Raw genomic sequence first — 15,239 nt, forward strand, 5'->3', positions numbered from 1 at the left:
TTCCACAAGATACGCAACGTTGCATATGCCAGACTGTGAGAATGGGGAAAATATCACAAATTTCTCCACATTCAAAGTTGCGTATCTTGTGGAACACTTCAGATATAAAATCCAAAAAGTAGTCCTGCGCGACCACTCAATTCATTGGAAATTTATCATCTTCAATATCATATAGAGAATGCTTTTTCTCGAGAAATTCAAGGTTCTCGAGATTAAATGGAAAACTTAAAAAAATCCAAAATTTTGGGGTGAAGTCGCCTTCTGGTGTGTCAGCAAATTTCAGATTAGAATTCAGCGCCCCAAAATATATATAGAACCATCGAAAAAAATTATTTCGGGGCTGTTTCCTGAAAAACGACCATTTGACTGGACTATAAGTTGTTATCCTATTATAATAGCGAGCAATTTATGTATATCTGTTTAAATTTTTCTATTTCTATATCTGGTTATCTGGCTATCTGGTTATTTATGTTCAACGGATCTCGGAAACGGCTCTAACGATTTTCACGAAATTCGGAATATAGTAGGTTTATGATATCAAAATTCGATTGCACTAGGTCTCATCCCTGAGAAAACTCCCTGAAGGACATGAAAAGGATAATTCATCCTTGGAAAAACAGATGATGATTTCGTCTGTGAATAAATCACAGACGAAATATATTTTTCGTAGTGAATAAATAAAAATTCGGGTAAGTAACAGTTTTGGGCTGTGCCTGTTAGTACTTCCCCAATCATTTTAAAGAAATGATTATCAATGAAATAAATCTGTTTATCAATGAATAAATAACGAGCAAAGCCCCGGAGCTCGGTGCCCCGATACTTGGTATTAATAGATAGAATTTACAAAATGTACTTGTTCAGATGATATCTTTATTCCAAAAACCAAACCATTTAAAGATACATTTTGTTCGACTTGTGTTATTTACTCCTGTAATGTTAAAAAGTAAATACTACCAACAACACAACATCAGTGACAACCTATTCCAATTCATGATGAATATCGGGGCACCGAGCTCCGCTCTAGAGTACCTACAAAAGCATATAAAAATTATTACGAAAGAAGAAATTATAATAAATATTCATAGTACATACAGAAAGGTTCTATCTCATCACAGTGGATTGAGATTAATTCGCAGAGGAATGCAAAAATTTCTCTCACAAAAGCATGTTAAATTTTAATCCTGATTCATGTCACGTGAACCAAATCACAGAAGACCATCTCAAAAAGATAACTTATCTGATTGGTTCTACTGGAATTAATCAGGATTGAAATTTAACCGGCTTTTGTACAACTGTCACTAAGTACCTGATTGAATTATGTACAAAAGTTCAACAGCTGAGTCATAATTTTGTCTCAGTCCCACACACATTCACTCGCTCACTCACTTCCATCATCAACAGACGCCGAAATTATCAGCTGTTTTTCCAAGGATGAATAAATTCTTTTAATGTCCTTCAGCGAGTTTCCCCAGGGATGAGACCTGGTGTAATCGAATTTTCATATTATAAACCTACTATTCAATTTATTCAATTTATTTTATTCACGTATCATACAATTTTAACAACACAATTACAATTATAAAATGAATATTAGAACCCACATAGACTATACGTCCGTGTGTGGGAGCAGTTCTTAAGATTAGTTGTGTTCAATAAAAAATATTGGGCTATAAGTATAAAATACATACGGTAAATGAAATAAAAATAGATTATATTTAATATATTTTTAGGATTAATTATATGAAAAAAAAAATCAATTTGAATTTGAGAAGGAAGAAAAGACAGATCCATTGGAAGAAAATTAGACAATCGGCTTGTAATAATACCTATTTTTATAATTTATTAATAATTATTATTTTCATCACACCAGAACAGCCGGAATCGCTTTTTGCAAAATGTGTTTGGTAAGAAAAACAGATTAAAATTTGAATTTCAAACATAAGGTGATTTGATTAAATTCTCTGCATCCTGCGATCCAACATACATTAACCATTCAGAAATTCTGTGCTTTAACACTACAGTGACTCGGCCCGCCCCAGCCTCAACTATTTCTGGAGGAAGGTTTCTATACAGCCATTGCGAAATGTAAAATGAATTGTGCCTTTGCAAACTGATACTAATAGGAGGATTAAATAAACATGACATTGTTTGGTTTCTGGTTAGATGACTGTGTTGAATCTCTCTGAAAAAAGTGTCCTTATTATTGAAAATGTAAATTACTAAAATTTTATGAAAATCTGCCTAACATTCATTACTGGAAATATATTGAATAGAAGATTGGTGGGAAAACGCTGGTTTTTTTGTAATATGGTTTTAATTATCAACCTCTGGGCGACCGACAGAGGCTCCAAGACCGCTAATGACGCACCTCCCCACGCCAGAATGCCATACTGCAGCAAAGACTGCACATACGCAAAGTACACTGTCCTGCAGCGATCCACAGTAAGCACTTGGCCCAGCCGTGAGAAGGCATAGATTTATTTTCTCAAACGGTTCTTCAGCCCTTGTACATGAGGAACCCAGCTTAATTTACTATCCAGGATGACTCCTAAATATTTATAATGAGCAACCCGTTCAATTATGCCACAGCCGCAGGCCTCCGACTGAGGATCGCCACAGGTGTGCATCCTTAACACATAGCGATCACAGTCAATATCTTGTCGACCAATAAATGGAAGATGTTTGGTTTTTTCAATATTAACTGTAAGAGAGTTATGGTCAGACCAATTTCTAATTTTGGCAAGGTCATGGGATGCGTGCTTGTATGCCTCACCCCACGTGCAGCCCTCAGATACCACAGCCGTATCATCCGCAAACAAGAACAGTTTCCCTTTAATTTTCAATTTGCTTATATTATTAATATAAATCAAGAACAATGTTCTGAATCTCGTGAGAATCGTTAGAGCCGTTCTCGAGATCCGGTGAAATACAAACATATAAAAATCTAAAAATTTAAACATCAAAACATCTAAACAGAAATTGCTCGTTTAATAGTATAGGTTTTAGAATACCTAAACTTGCCGACATTATATATTGTATGAATAAAATCGTTCCAAATTTTTATGAATGTTTACCAAGATTGCTATGCAATATTCTTTTGCAATAAAGAATTATCAATGATATTATTATTCAACTTTTTATAAGTAACCTTAACATTTAAAAAGCAAAGCCTCCCTTACTTATCTTTTAATATCCTATTAAAATATGTGTCATGTAGTTTTTCCTGATGTAGTGAAGTTCTTTCTAGTCCTCCCGAACAAGAACGGGTGCACTGCTAGTCTCAAAAATAATATCAAAAAAATACTTTATTTCTATTTTAAAGAGATAAGAAACGATGGTATATATTTTTACAATATTATGAAAACAGAAAGAATTCCTCACAAGACCAAAGGTAAATAATGTCCTTTGGAAGATTAGAATGTAGAGGTGCGTACAGATATACGCGCCGCGAACATGAGCAATTCACTTTCAATCAGCTGATTATATCTGTATTTTTACAGAAACGGTAGAATACAGATATAAAAAGCTTGGCATCAGCTGATTAAAAGTGAATTGCTCATGTTCGCGGCGCGTATATCTGTAAGCACCTTAAGATGTGAATTTTATTGTCATACACTGACTAATGTTAAGAACTAAAGAGTTGTGAGTTGGGGTACTTTGGGGGAGGGTCATTACACATGGATTGGGGGGGCATTACACTTGAATTGGGGGGGGGGCATGCGCCATTGGCCTTGGGGGGGACTGGGCACCCCTGGTCCGACCAGCAGTGAAAACGTTAAGAGAGTAATTGACCGCATAAAGGAATATTCATATGAAGATAGTGATTACCTTTCAAATATGTAAGATAAATGGAAAACAAGAAAGGAAAGATAAATATTGAAACAAAGTTGACTTTGATACTATTATATTCCTTTGCTTTCACGCAGATTATGAACGTTTGCAATTGAGTAGCGATAAGCTGCATGGGACTAGGTTTTAGTGCTGAAGGCCTGTTTATCAAATTCCAACGATAAGAATTTGACCACCTTTTGTAGGCCTCTTTTTTAGTGAAGCTTACCAGTGGAAGACAGTAGGCTATATAAAAGTATATATTTGCTCTCCGAGCAACAATCTTCTTCTTTCCTCACTCCATTCCTCAAATGCGTATAGTTAAGGCTGTTATTGAATGTTTTCAAGAATAGTATAAACAGCTTGAATTTTGTACACAAAAGAAAAGGCTAAATCTGATAGAATTAAAATAATACAGTAGCCTATCATAGAAAGGAAGAAGGATACATAATCTTAGTCTCCATTCAGTAAGTTGGTACGGTATTTGTAGATATGATAAGTTAATTCGAATATGAAATGACATAATTATCTTTGGAGATTGATACTTCTTGAATAAATGTAAAGAATGGACTAGAATGTACTATGAAACAATGTAACTTTGTTTGATCTAGTTTATAATGATCATTATTTAAATTAATCAATTGTTGGTGTAAATTCACTGAGTGAATTTCATATATATTTATTGTATAAATATGTCCTTGAAAATTTTTAGACAGGAATGGAGTAGCGCAGTAGTGATAATAGATGTGGCAATTTGCATGAACAGTATAGTATGAGTTACTTTCTTGTAAGACATAGAGTATTATCTAAGTGCCTCATCCTCTAGGGCTAGAACGTTGGAACAGTGCTTCATTATAAGCATAGAATATTTTAAGTTACAAAATATGCTAACTTTAATGCAGAGTGATCTTTCGACATACTTTATTCTTATCATTTCTATCTGAATACTACTTTTTTCTGTTGGTGATTAATTGGGAGTAATCGCGCATTACTAGCCTTCAACTTGAGTTCTCAAACAGATTACCACATCCATCTTATTATGTGAGGATGTAATGCCCAAGTAGAAGATATATATAAATAGAAGATAGTAGATATATATTAATGGAGGATATAATAAACAGAATACTACATTAATCGAATACACTTCTACGAGTACCAAAAGAAAAGAATAACACCGAGAAAAAATAAATGAAATCATGAGCACAAGTCCGTACCAAGTCCAATGCAAATAATTAAAATTATTCATGAATGAAAATAATTCAAATGAAATATAGATATAATGCTCAGTAGTGTTTTAATGAAAACACTATTGTATGTAAAAATAAAACCAAGCAAGAAATACCAGTATCAGTTGATGTTCTAAACAATTATTTTATTAATGTATCTGATAAAGTCAATAATGTTCACATTCCAGAGAAAGTGTACTTTCAACAGCCTATTTTGGTCTATTTCATTCCTTGTTAGCATATGGAGTTATACTCTGGGGAAATAGTAGCACTGCCCAAAGGTACTCATTCTTCAAAAGAAAGTAATAAGAATTATTGACAATCTTCAGCCAAGAGAATCATGTAGAGACAGTTTTGTAAAATTTCAAATCATGACAGTGCCAACATTATACATCTATAACAATTTAATGCAAGTAAAAAATAATCTCTATAAGTATGACAGTATTGGACACTCATATAACACTAGAAATCGATCAAATCTTGCTATTCCTCAAATTAGATTATCAAAAACTCACAAGAGTCATCTTTATCAGAGACGACTGATGTTCAATAAACTTCCTCTATGGGTGCGGAATCTGCCGGAAAAATCTTTTAAACATGTTTTAAGTAGATGGTTAAAGAACCACCCTTTTCATGATATAAATGAATACCTAGTATCTGACACAAATACAATTCAAAAATAATAATTTCTAAAGAATTAGATAGAGTAGATAACATTTAGGATTTAAGACTGACTTTTTTGCGCAATCTCCCCCCTACCCCCTCCCCCGCCCCCTTTAAACTCCCCCCCTCCCTCCTCCCCCTTCCCCCCTCCCTCCTCTCCCTCTCCCTCTCCCTCTCCCTCTCCCTCCCCTCTCCCTCTCCTCTCCCTCTCCTCTCCCTCTCCCTCTCCTCTCCCTCTCCCTCTCTCTATTATCTTATCTTATCTGATCTTATCTAATCTAATCTAATCTCTTCCCCTCCCCCACCCTCTCCCTCTCTCTATTATCTTATCTTATCTTATCTAATCTAATCTAATCTCTTCCCCTCCCCCAGTGAGGACGAGGGGGATGAAGAGAGAGAGAGAGAGAGTGTGATCTCTCTCTCTCTCTCAGTGAGGGAAAAAATAATTTCCCTTTCTCAGTGAGGGAAAAAATAATTTTCCTGAGGAAAAAATAATTTCCCTTTCTACTGACAGATTAAAGTGAATCTGTATTCTCTACTGTCAAATTAAAGTGAATCCATATTACTACATCTAATAACTTATACTGTAAAATTAAAGTGATTGCAAATTGAATAATTCGGAGGGTACAAGAGAGAGAGAGAGAGAGAGTGATACACCCATCGTTTCTCTGTCTCTAGCATAAGCATTACTTGTAGATTGTGCAAACTACTAGGTGGAAAAAACAGATGGCCCCATGCGTTATCTCCTATTCTCACTCACTCGCACCATATTTCTAAATTCCTTTTTGCTATTACGAAAGCCATGTGAAAGAGAAATCAGACAAGTAACTGAGTTCCTTTTTAATCCCGCCTTCCTATACTGCCAGTTAAAGTGAATCCATATTTCTACATCTTTATACTGAGTGAATGCATATTACTACATCTAATAACTTGTACTGTAGAATTAAATTGATTGCAAATTAATACAATTGGTTTGCTTTCCGCCCGACAGTTAAGAAAAATTTCAAATTTTATTTATATTGAAATTTTCTCTATGTGCTGTACAAACCTGCGGGCGTTATTTTTTTGTAAAGTGTTTCTACGAGAATATCTATAGTTAATTTAGAATGAACAAGCATATCCAAAAATAGGTATAGATATCCTCAGACCTATATCACTTGGGGAACATACTCAAGCTCTATTGATGTCTGACATATCTTAACAGAGAGAGGTCAATGATCTAAGTTGATCTTTTACATTTTTTATCTGCAATGTCATACAAGCATTTCCAAAGTTCATCGGAATTTGTAACAATAGTTGAGAAATCATTTGCACTACAATAATGTAGATGGCCTGTATCTAGTATGTCAAGTAATTCGAAAATATCAGATAAAATTGGAAAATGTACATTTTCTGTTTTTGTTAACGCTAGATCAACATCATCGCCTTGGAATCCTGTTGAAAATTTAATATTTTTTGCAATAGAATCAAATTCATTGAATGAAATTGACATCAAGAGGCGAGTTAATTTTTTGAATTTTGCAAAGCTAAAACACTGCATGACCTAGATCAAGCTATGAACTATAATTGATAAGGTAGGAATGTGCACTTAGCTGTAACAGTTGTCTCTGAGGGGGGCATATAATTGATAAGGTAGGAATGTGCACTTAGCTGTAACAGTTGTCTCTGAGGGGGCGTATCTCGCGTCCTCACTCAATCATGTCTACACTGATACTAAACCAAAATGTTCGAGGAAATATCTGAATTAAAAATTTGTTTACAACATTCCACTACAACAATACATAACTTCATCTTCAATTTTAATTAATTTATCTATAGACAAATTATGTGGACGGTAATAGCACAAATAGTCTTTTATATCGTTCAAATTAACTGTGCTTAGAAAAATAGCCTTTAATTGTTTTGCCAAACTATAATTTTCACGAGATGATTTCTTAATTGCAATTTCGCATTCATCATACCAGTCTATGCAGTTTTTTAACCTCACTTCCAACTGGTTGTCAGCAGCTAACCACTTTGTCGGATCCATTGTTGTCGAGCGAATGAAGTAAACTATTTGTAGGCAGGCACTATTATAGAGTAATTAAACGGTCTTTCTTCATTAATAATTGTAGACAGACAACACGTGCGTGCTTTATGCAATCTCAGTGCATGCAAGCAATAAATACACTGTAATTCCTTTCCGTTGTAAAAGAATCCATAACGTGCAAAGTTTCTTTTCTGCGCATTCGTATACATCGGTGCCAATTTCATACTTCTCATACGAGTATTCTCGCACAAGAAATTATTTGTTTGATACATATTTTTAAACAGCAAAGAATTATAATGTTGTGCACTGTACAAAGCACATCTTCCATCGGGTCTATATTTATGTATCTTACATGCATCATAACACCACAAAGTGGTGAAAAAGCTGAAATCGGGCTTGACAAAGTCCTCCGGTATGCATTGTACGTTAGAATGCAATCTTCTTAAAAACTTTGCTTTCCCAGTTCCTTTTGTAAAAATCTTTTCATAACCTGCGAGGTAATCATGAATCATTGTCTCATTGTATTCCAAATCTCCATCGGTCCATTTTATTTTATGATAGTTACGTTCCAGCCATGTTACATCGTTATACAATTTTGCACTCAATTCCATCTTTGCAAATGGTGATTTGAAATGGAATACGGCATAATTATTGCACTCGTCAATTATAGCAAGTTCTTTCACAATAATTTGATTACAAGTTTGTTTAAACCAGTGAAGATCAACCGTAGCAATTCTCGTAGACGTCTGCTTGTCCATTCCTTTCTGTCCTTCTTCACGTATCTGTTCCTCCTCACGTTTCTGCTCCTCCACCTCCTCTTCCTCCTCCTCTCCCGACTTCTGGATTGGTGTACTGCTTCTCCTTGGTTCATAATAGAAACTATCAGATTTGATATCATAAAGTACCGACTGAGTTTGAGCTTTGTTCTCACTCTCCAAAATATCAGAACACAAAGAATAGGACATGTTGTCTGTTCAAAGGTAAAACTGATAATGGCTTACATTTGGCGCAGTACACACCTTATATATAATATTGCATGCAGTGATGCACTCTATCAACAAAATTACTGAACTTCTTTCACCATGCTCATGAGAGGTGTGTACTCCATCACACGATCACTAATTAAAACGCAATACGCGGAAGTATTTGCAGGTACTGCACTATTAAATTCCATTTCAATACGAACATCTGTCGATGATTTCAAATGACTTGGTTGGTGTGAACAATCTACAACAATCAGCGGTGTTGATTCACAAAACGTTTTAAAGTCAATTTCTGTTCCGAGTTCGCTATTGATTGAATGATTATAATACGAGGGCGCGAAATCCAGGAACATCCGGTATAAAACTTCCTTCTTACCTAGCTGATTTTCATATGGATAATACTCACTGTTCAAATATACTTTAACATTATAAATATCACAGCTGTCAAAATCAGATATTGATTTTTTAATTTTATTCTTTCGATCAGTTTGAAATGCAATTATAATATATTTTGGAGTATCAAAATTCGATGTCGTGCGTACTGACCAAGAATGAACAAGTGAATTTTGCAAATTTGGTAATTCACAAATTTCCCAATGGCGGAAACTTAATTTCAGTGGAGTGTCGGCATCGAGCAGTCTCAAAAATTTCAATCACACATGATCTTCTAAAGTAATGTAGGGCATCCGCCATTGGAGCTTAGTAATTTTTACACTAACCTCTGTACCGGTTGCAGACTCGACGCAATTGAGGTCTGAGGGCGACCTCAATAATACAAGCTCTTGTTTCAAGTTTAAAATTATTCTTCGAAAATCTTCAAAAAATGGAAGGATTAATTTCAACGGCACACAGAAAGTGAATTTATTATCTGTTAGCTCATATCCTGCTCTGTCAAAACCAGCTTAATTATATGTGTTTTTATCAGATGCGTTCTTCATAAGAATAGCTTTAATTGTAGAAGTTAAACCAATTAATCTTGATTTGGAAATTTGTTGACCTGCTAATTCGTATCGTATTTCATCAAAAAGGTTGCCCACTACGTTACTGCTTGATTTATACTCTGCCGGAACGGGCGCACCAGCCGGTTGAGTTGCCTCCCCTGCTACTGTAATCGCAGGCGCTGCCGGTTTTGTGCAGCTAACCGTTCCCTCAATCAATATAAATGATTTACAAGGTAAAGTGTACACATCCAATGAATTTATTCCTATCCGAGCTTCATCAGAGTTTTTTATTTCTTGTCCCGAATAAACTGTATGAGTATGAAATTGGAATTTGGTTATGTCATTATAAAACTGAAGCTCTGTCTGTACGTCCAGAATATCACTAATTGCTGCGCCTGACATTTCGCCAATCAACTATAAAACCTAATTTTTCCAATATTCTTGCGCTTTTAGCCGATAATGCCCTATTGCTTTTAGTAGATGTTGACGCTATCGCGACCTTTTCTCTAATGAGTTGATTATGCTTGCACGTATTACTTGTACGCGGATTAAAAACAAGATATCCCATTACTTTTGTTTTTCACGTATGTGCAGTCTAATTGTAGTAGCTATAAATTGTGGGGACTGAGAAGAATTTTTGCGCAATTTCCCCCCCTCAATTTCACCATTATCGGGAAATGTTACATTTGTTACTCTAAACCAATCGAAAGGAAAATGGTCAAATCCCCAATTTGCTTGCGGGTCTGCATCAATTGAGAATTCATTAAAACTTGTGCAGTCAAAAATATAAGCAGTCATTTTCTCGTCTTATCAGTTCGAACGATTAGAACCAAATGACACCTCCTGCTGCAATTAACTTAATGGATACATACTATACTTTCCTTATCTAATGATGTTACGTAGTGAAATCCATCGCACGTGCCAAGGTTATAGATAGAGAGAAATGGTGATTCGCCTCCTATGTGTTTCTCTCTCTCTCACACAAGCAGCAGACTGGCTTGCACCCAACTCGGGCCCCTGGCACGTTGCCGCTTTTCCTCTATTGCAAAAGCCATGTGTGTGATGAGAGAACTCGGCGAAGCTTGAGTATGTTCCTTTTTAATCCGTCATTCGTATACTGCCAGATGTAAGTGAAACCATATGCCTCTCACCACGTAGCGATCTCTGCATTACGAATGACGATCATCTATTTGAAATGAATTTCCAAAATGCATTTCAAATAGTTGATGTGAAAAAGTCAAACACAATAATATTGAAAGTCATACAGATAAGAATGAATGGAATGCCAATCCAGCCAGATGTGTGTAAGGGCAACGGCCTCACTTCACAACAAGGAAGCCAGCCGTGTGAAGATCGAGCGTTGCCCGACCTTGACACAGTGAGCGACCGGCTGATGTTTTCAGCTCAGGGGCATGCTTGCGCGTGCGTGCATACATCAAGCTATAAAAACACATTTCAATTTCTTATCACTCAATGCAACTTGCATAGTGTGGAGAGTGAGTGATTTGAGTGCTCAACACGTATACTAGTGTGTGTGTGAACTGATAGGTGAGAATTGAGAAAAAATTTTATAGAATAACAAACTATTTTTTTAATGTTATTGATATTATAGATATTGGATACATATAACAAGTAAATTATAAATATTATACATAGAATTATAGATATTGGATACATATAACAAGTGAATTATAAATATGATACATAGAATTATAGATATTGGATACATATAACAAGTAAATTATAAATATGATACATGTTTTGCATATATATGTTAATGCTAGATGGGCCCAAGATTATTAACAATTTTTATTAACAATCTTTATGTCGGACCACCTAGGATTAACATGTTTGACTAAAAGGCAAGATTTTGTGCAGTTCTTTTTGAACTTCTCAACATCGTTTGAGGATACAATTTCGGAAGACCGTTCCAGAAGATAAACCTCAGTCGACCTCATTCCGGGAGTGTGTAGTTTTAAGATGATGCGACGTCCATGTTGGTTGGACGCCTCCCGGACGTCCACGATGGGGTATGGTAACCCCTCCTCCAATTCCCGGAGAGGCGTCCAGGGCTTTTCACATCTAGAATTTATGATCCGAATGAAGTCGTCTGTCTCCCTGTCCAATTCATCCTCCTCCTCCCCCTCCTCCGTCTCCCGTAACAGAGACATTATTGAGCTGTCTTGCGACTCCTGTAGCTGCACTTGTTTCTGTTGAAAAATATTTCATTAGACTCTTATTTGTTTCAGGTTTAAAATCATACAAGAGAGAGAGAGAGAGATCTTGCTCAACAGATTCACTACTCAAAACTGTGAGTAATAACTCGGAAATTCTCTGACATAACTCTCAATTATCAAAAAAAATTTTTCAGTTCATTACAATCAACATATGATTGGATTTTTCATATAAGTAATAAGTAATTTGTCATCAAAGTTATTGCAGAATAATATGATTGGATTTATAATAACAATATTATTCGAATTTCACGTTTCATTACTCATGCAAATTTTTAACAATTTTTGTTTCACACAAACAGTTTATGCATATGATTGGATTTTTCATATAAGTAATAAGTAATTTGTCATCAAAATTATTGCAGAAAACATACAGTTTATGCATATGATTGGATTTTTCATAATTCAAATATCAATATATATATATATATATATATATATATATATATATATATATATATATATATATATATTATTCGAATTTCACTTCATTACATGCACATTTTTAACAATTTTGTTTCACACACAAACAACATATGATTTGATTTTTCATATATATGTAATCAGTATGTAATAACTCGGAAATTCTCATAACTCACAATTATCATGCAACATACTTAGTAAATGTGTATATCAACCATCGTGTGAAAATTTATCTGTGTTTGGATTGTTTTGAAATAGCATAATACGTACAAGCTCAGTCTTGAGACTTTGCTCACAGTAATTTCATATTTATTCAAATAAACATAGAGACTTGTAGTAATGTGCACGAAAGATTTTATCAAAATGGACGAAATCTTTTGTGCACATTACAATAATAATATTTTTGTATGCTAACCTTCGATTGAGTGAGGACGTTGGAGGGCTCCTCATCATCGTCGACAAACAACCTCCGCTTAACTGACTGCTTGGGGGCGGCGGCAGGCACTGATGTTAGCGTTGCTCGGCGCGGCGCCCAAGTAGCTTGCGGGAGAGGGCTGCTGTCTGGGATGATGATGGAGGAATCCTCCTCATCCTCCTCACGTACAAAGATCCCTTGTTTCTTCAAGGGATCTGAGGAGGAGGAGGAGGTGGCAGCAGCAAAGGTGGAGGCAACAGTCGAGGTAGCAGCCGTGCTGCGGCGCTTCTGCTGCTGTTGCTTCTGCTGCTCCCAGAAGTTCATCTCCCTCTCCGGAGGCGGGCTGTCTGGTAAGATGAATGTTGTGGAGGATGAGGAAGCACTTGATGAGTCCATCTCCGCGTTACGAATGACGATTTTTTAGAAACAATAGTTAATACTCAAGCGTATAGCTCTAACGTGAATGATGATTTTCCTCTGAGAAAAGTGATTATATAGCAAGTCGTTTCTCTGTCTGTTGCAGGCTTGTACGAGTGAGATAGAAACACATAGGAGACGTATCACAATTGGCGAACACTGCCAATACTTCCCAGAGGTTTAGCACGAGGTCAATGCTAACATTTGATTGTAAGTAAAAATTTTTGTTACATTCTCATATTTTTGTGAAATAACACTAAATTGATTTTTATAATATATATATATTTGGTTACAGTTATTAAATATTTCATTGTTTTTTTTTTCACAGCATTTTCTCACCTCACAACTCGGGGTTTCCTCGGTCTCATAAGCAGTTGTGCTCTCGTGAGGGAAACTTACCTGCATCGAGAAAATCATAGGCGAGGAGCTACCTGAGTTGAGACGATACCTGAACCGAGTCGAGGAGCTAACTGAGCTGAGAGAAGCATATCCGATTATTTCATTTCGTCATCATCATCAACACATGTAAGTTCATTTTTACTTAAATTTTTCTCCTCCAAGGACAATATTGTTCTCCTCCGAGAACAATTTTTCTCCTCCGAGGACAAAATTGACCTTCTACATTATACTGAATGCTTGTGATTTTTTCGCTTCATCTGTATGATGAGCTTCTTCTTCTTCTTCTTTTCTCTTACACTCATCAGCATATAAACAGAACGGTAAATGCATTACTTTTTCAAATGGTTCAACGATGATATATTTACAAAACACGCATTGTGGATAGTGATAGTTATGTAAGAAATAACCATTTCTTGCAAAATAGTCTGCTCTATCAGTTAATGGTTTGCAAATGTAACAATGTAGATGGTGTGGAGGTCGTTTTTCAAAGTACTCTCCTTGTACAGATAAATCTTCTGGCATATTGGTAAATGATGAATATCTTTCTTCATATTCTCGTAGAATATTATTATCGTAATTCTCATCTTCAATTGTTATATTTCCTTTCCTTCTCAATGCACAATTTGGGCTGAACTTTGCATGTTCGTTGGCTACAACATCATTTTGCTCCCAATCTCCTAAAAAAATTGAACAAAATAAACAGCGTACAATGTCCGGTTCACACGCGAATACAAAACTGTCTTTCACCATATTTTCTGCCGACAAATTCTGACTAGTTTTTGTCCATCTTTTATCGAATGTTAATAATCTCAATCTTTCATGCAACATTATCTGTCCTTGTGATAACATCGTGAATGCTAATTCACAACTGATTGTGAATTATAGTTGTACTCCTTTACACTATTAATTGCCTATGCCATCCTGATCATTATTCTTTTGTTTTTTCAGTATCATGCCGAGGGAACGCAGACTTCGTGGCATCAATTCAAGCGCAGTCCGCCATCGCATCACCCTCGATGACGAGCTTGGGGAAATTGACATTGAGAATGTGCTTGAGAGGTCGAAAACTCGAGTTTTCGAGATAATTAGGGAGCATGCGGCACGGTATGATGGAAATGTAAAGTGGTTCATAGTTTTAAACATTTTATTGTATAGATTAGTGGTATTGGATGACAAGGTTGATGAGTCTGTTTCAACTTTAGTAAACTTACATAGTTTCTCAAATATAGGGTTGTCTATTTTGGAGAACTATGATGACTTCAATGAACATTTCATGTTAGCTGTGAGAAAAATCCTAATGTCTTTCGAAAATTTCGTAAGACATGGGAGCGGATGGGTGTTGAAGAAAATTGATTCGCTGGATGTAAATGTGATTAAATTTAATCCAATATACACATCCAGTTTCATTCAAACACCCCAGTTTTTGAAAAACAAAAAATGTATTATAAATGTCAAAAATCTCTCTGAGGAAAAATGTTTTTTGTGGTCGGTCCTCGCATATTTCCATCAGAAACCAAAGGACTCACACTTGACTGTAAAGTATTTGAGCAAGTTTGCTCACAGACTCAATATGCGAGGTGTAAATTTCCCGGTGACGACACGCGATATTAAGAAATTCGAAATACTCAATCCGGATATTGCAATTCACATCATCGCGTATGACAACAAAAAATTTTTCCCC

This window comes from Nilaparvata lugens, chromosome X (assembly GCF_014356525.2).
Source record: "Nilaparvata lugens isolate BPH chromosome X, ASM1435652v1, whole genome shotgun sequence".
Lineage (NCBI taxonomy): Eukaryota > Metazoa > Arthropoda > Insecta > Hemiptera > Delphacidae > Nilaparvata > Nilaparvata lugens.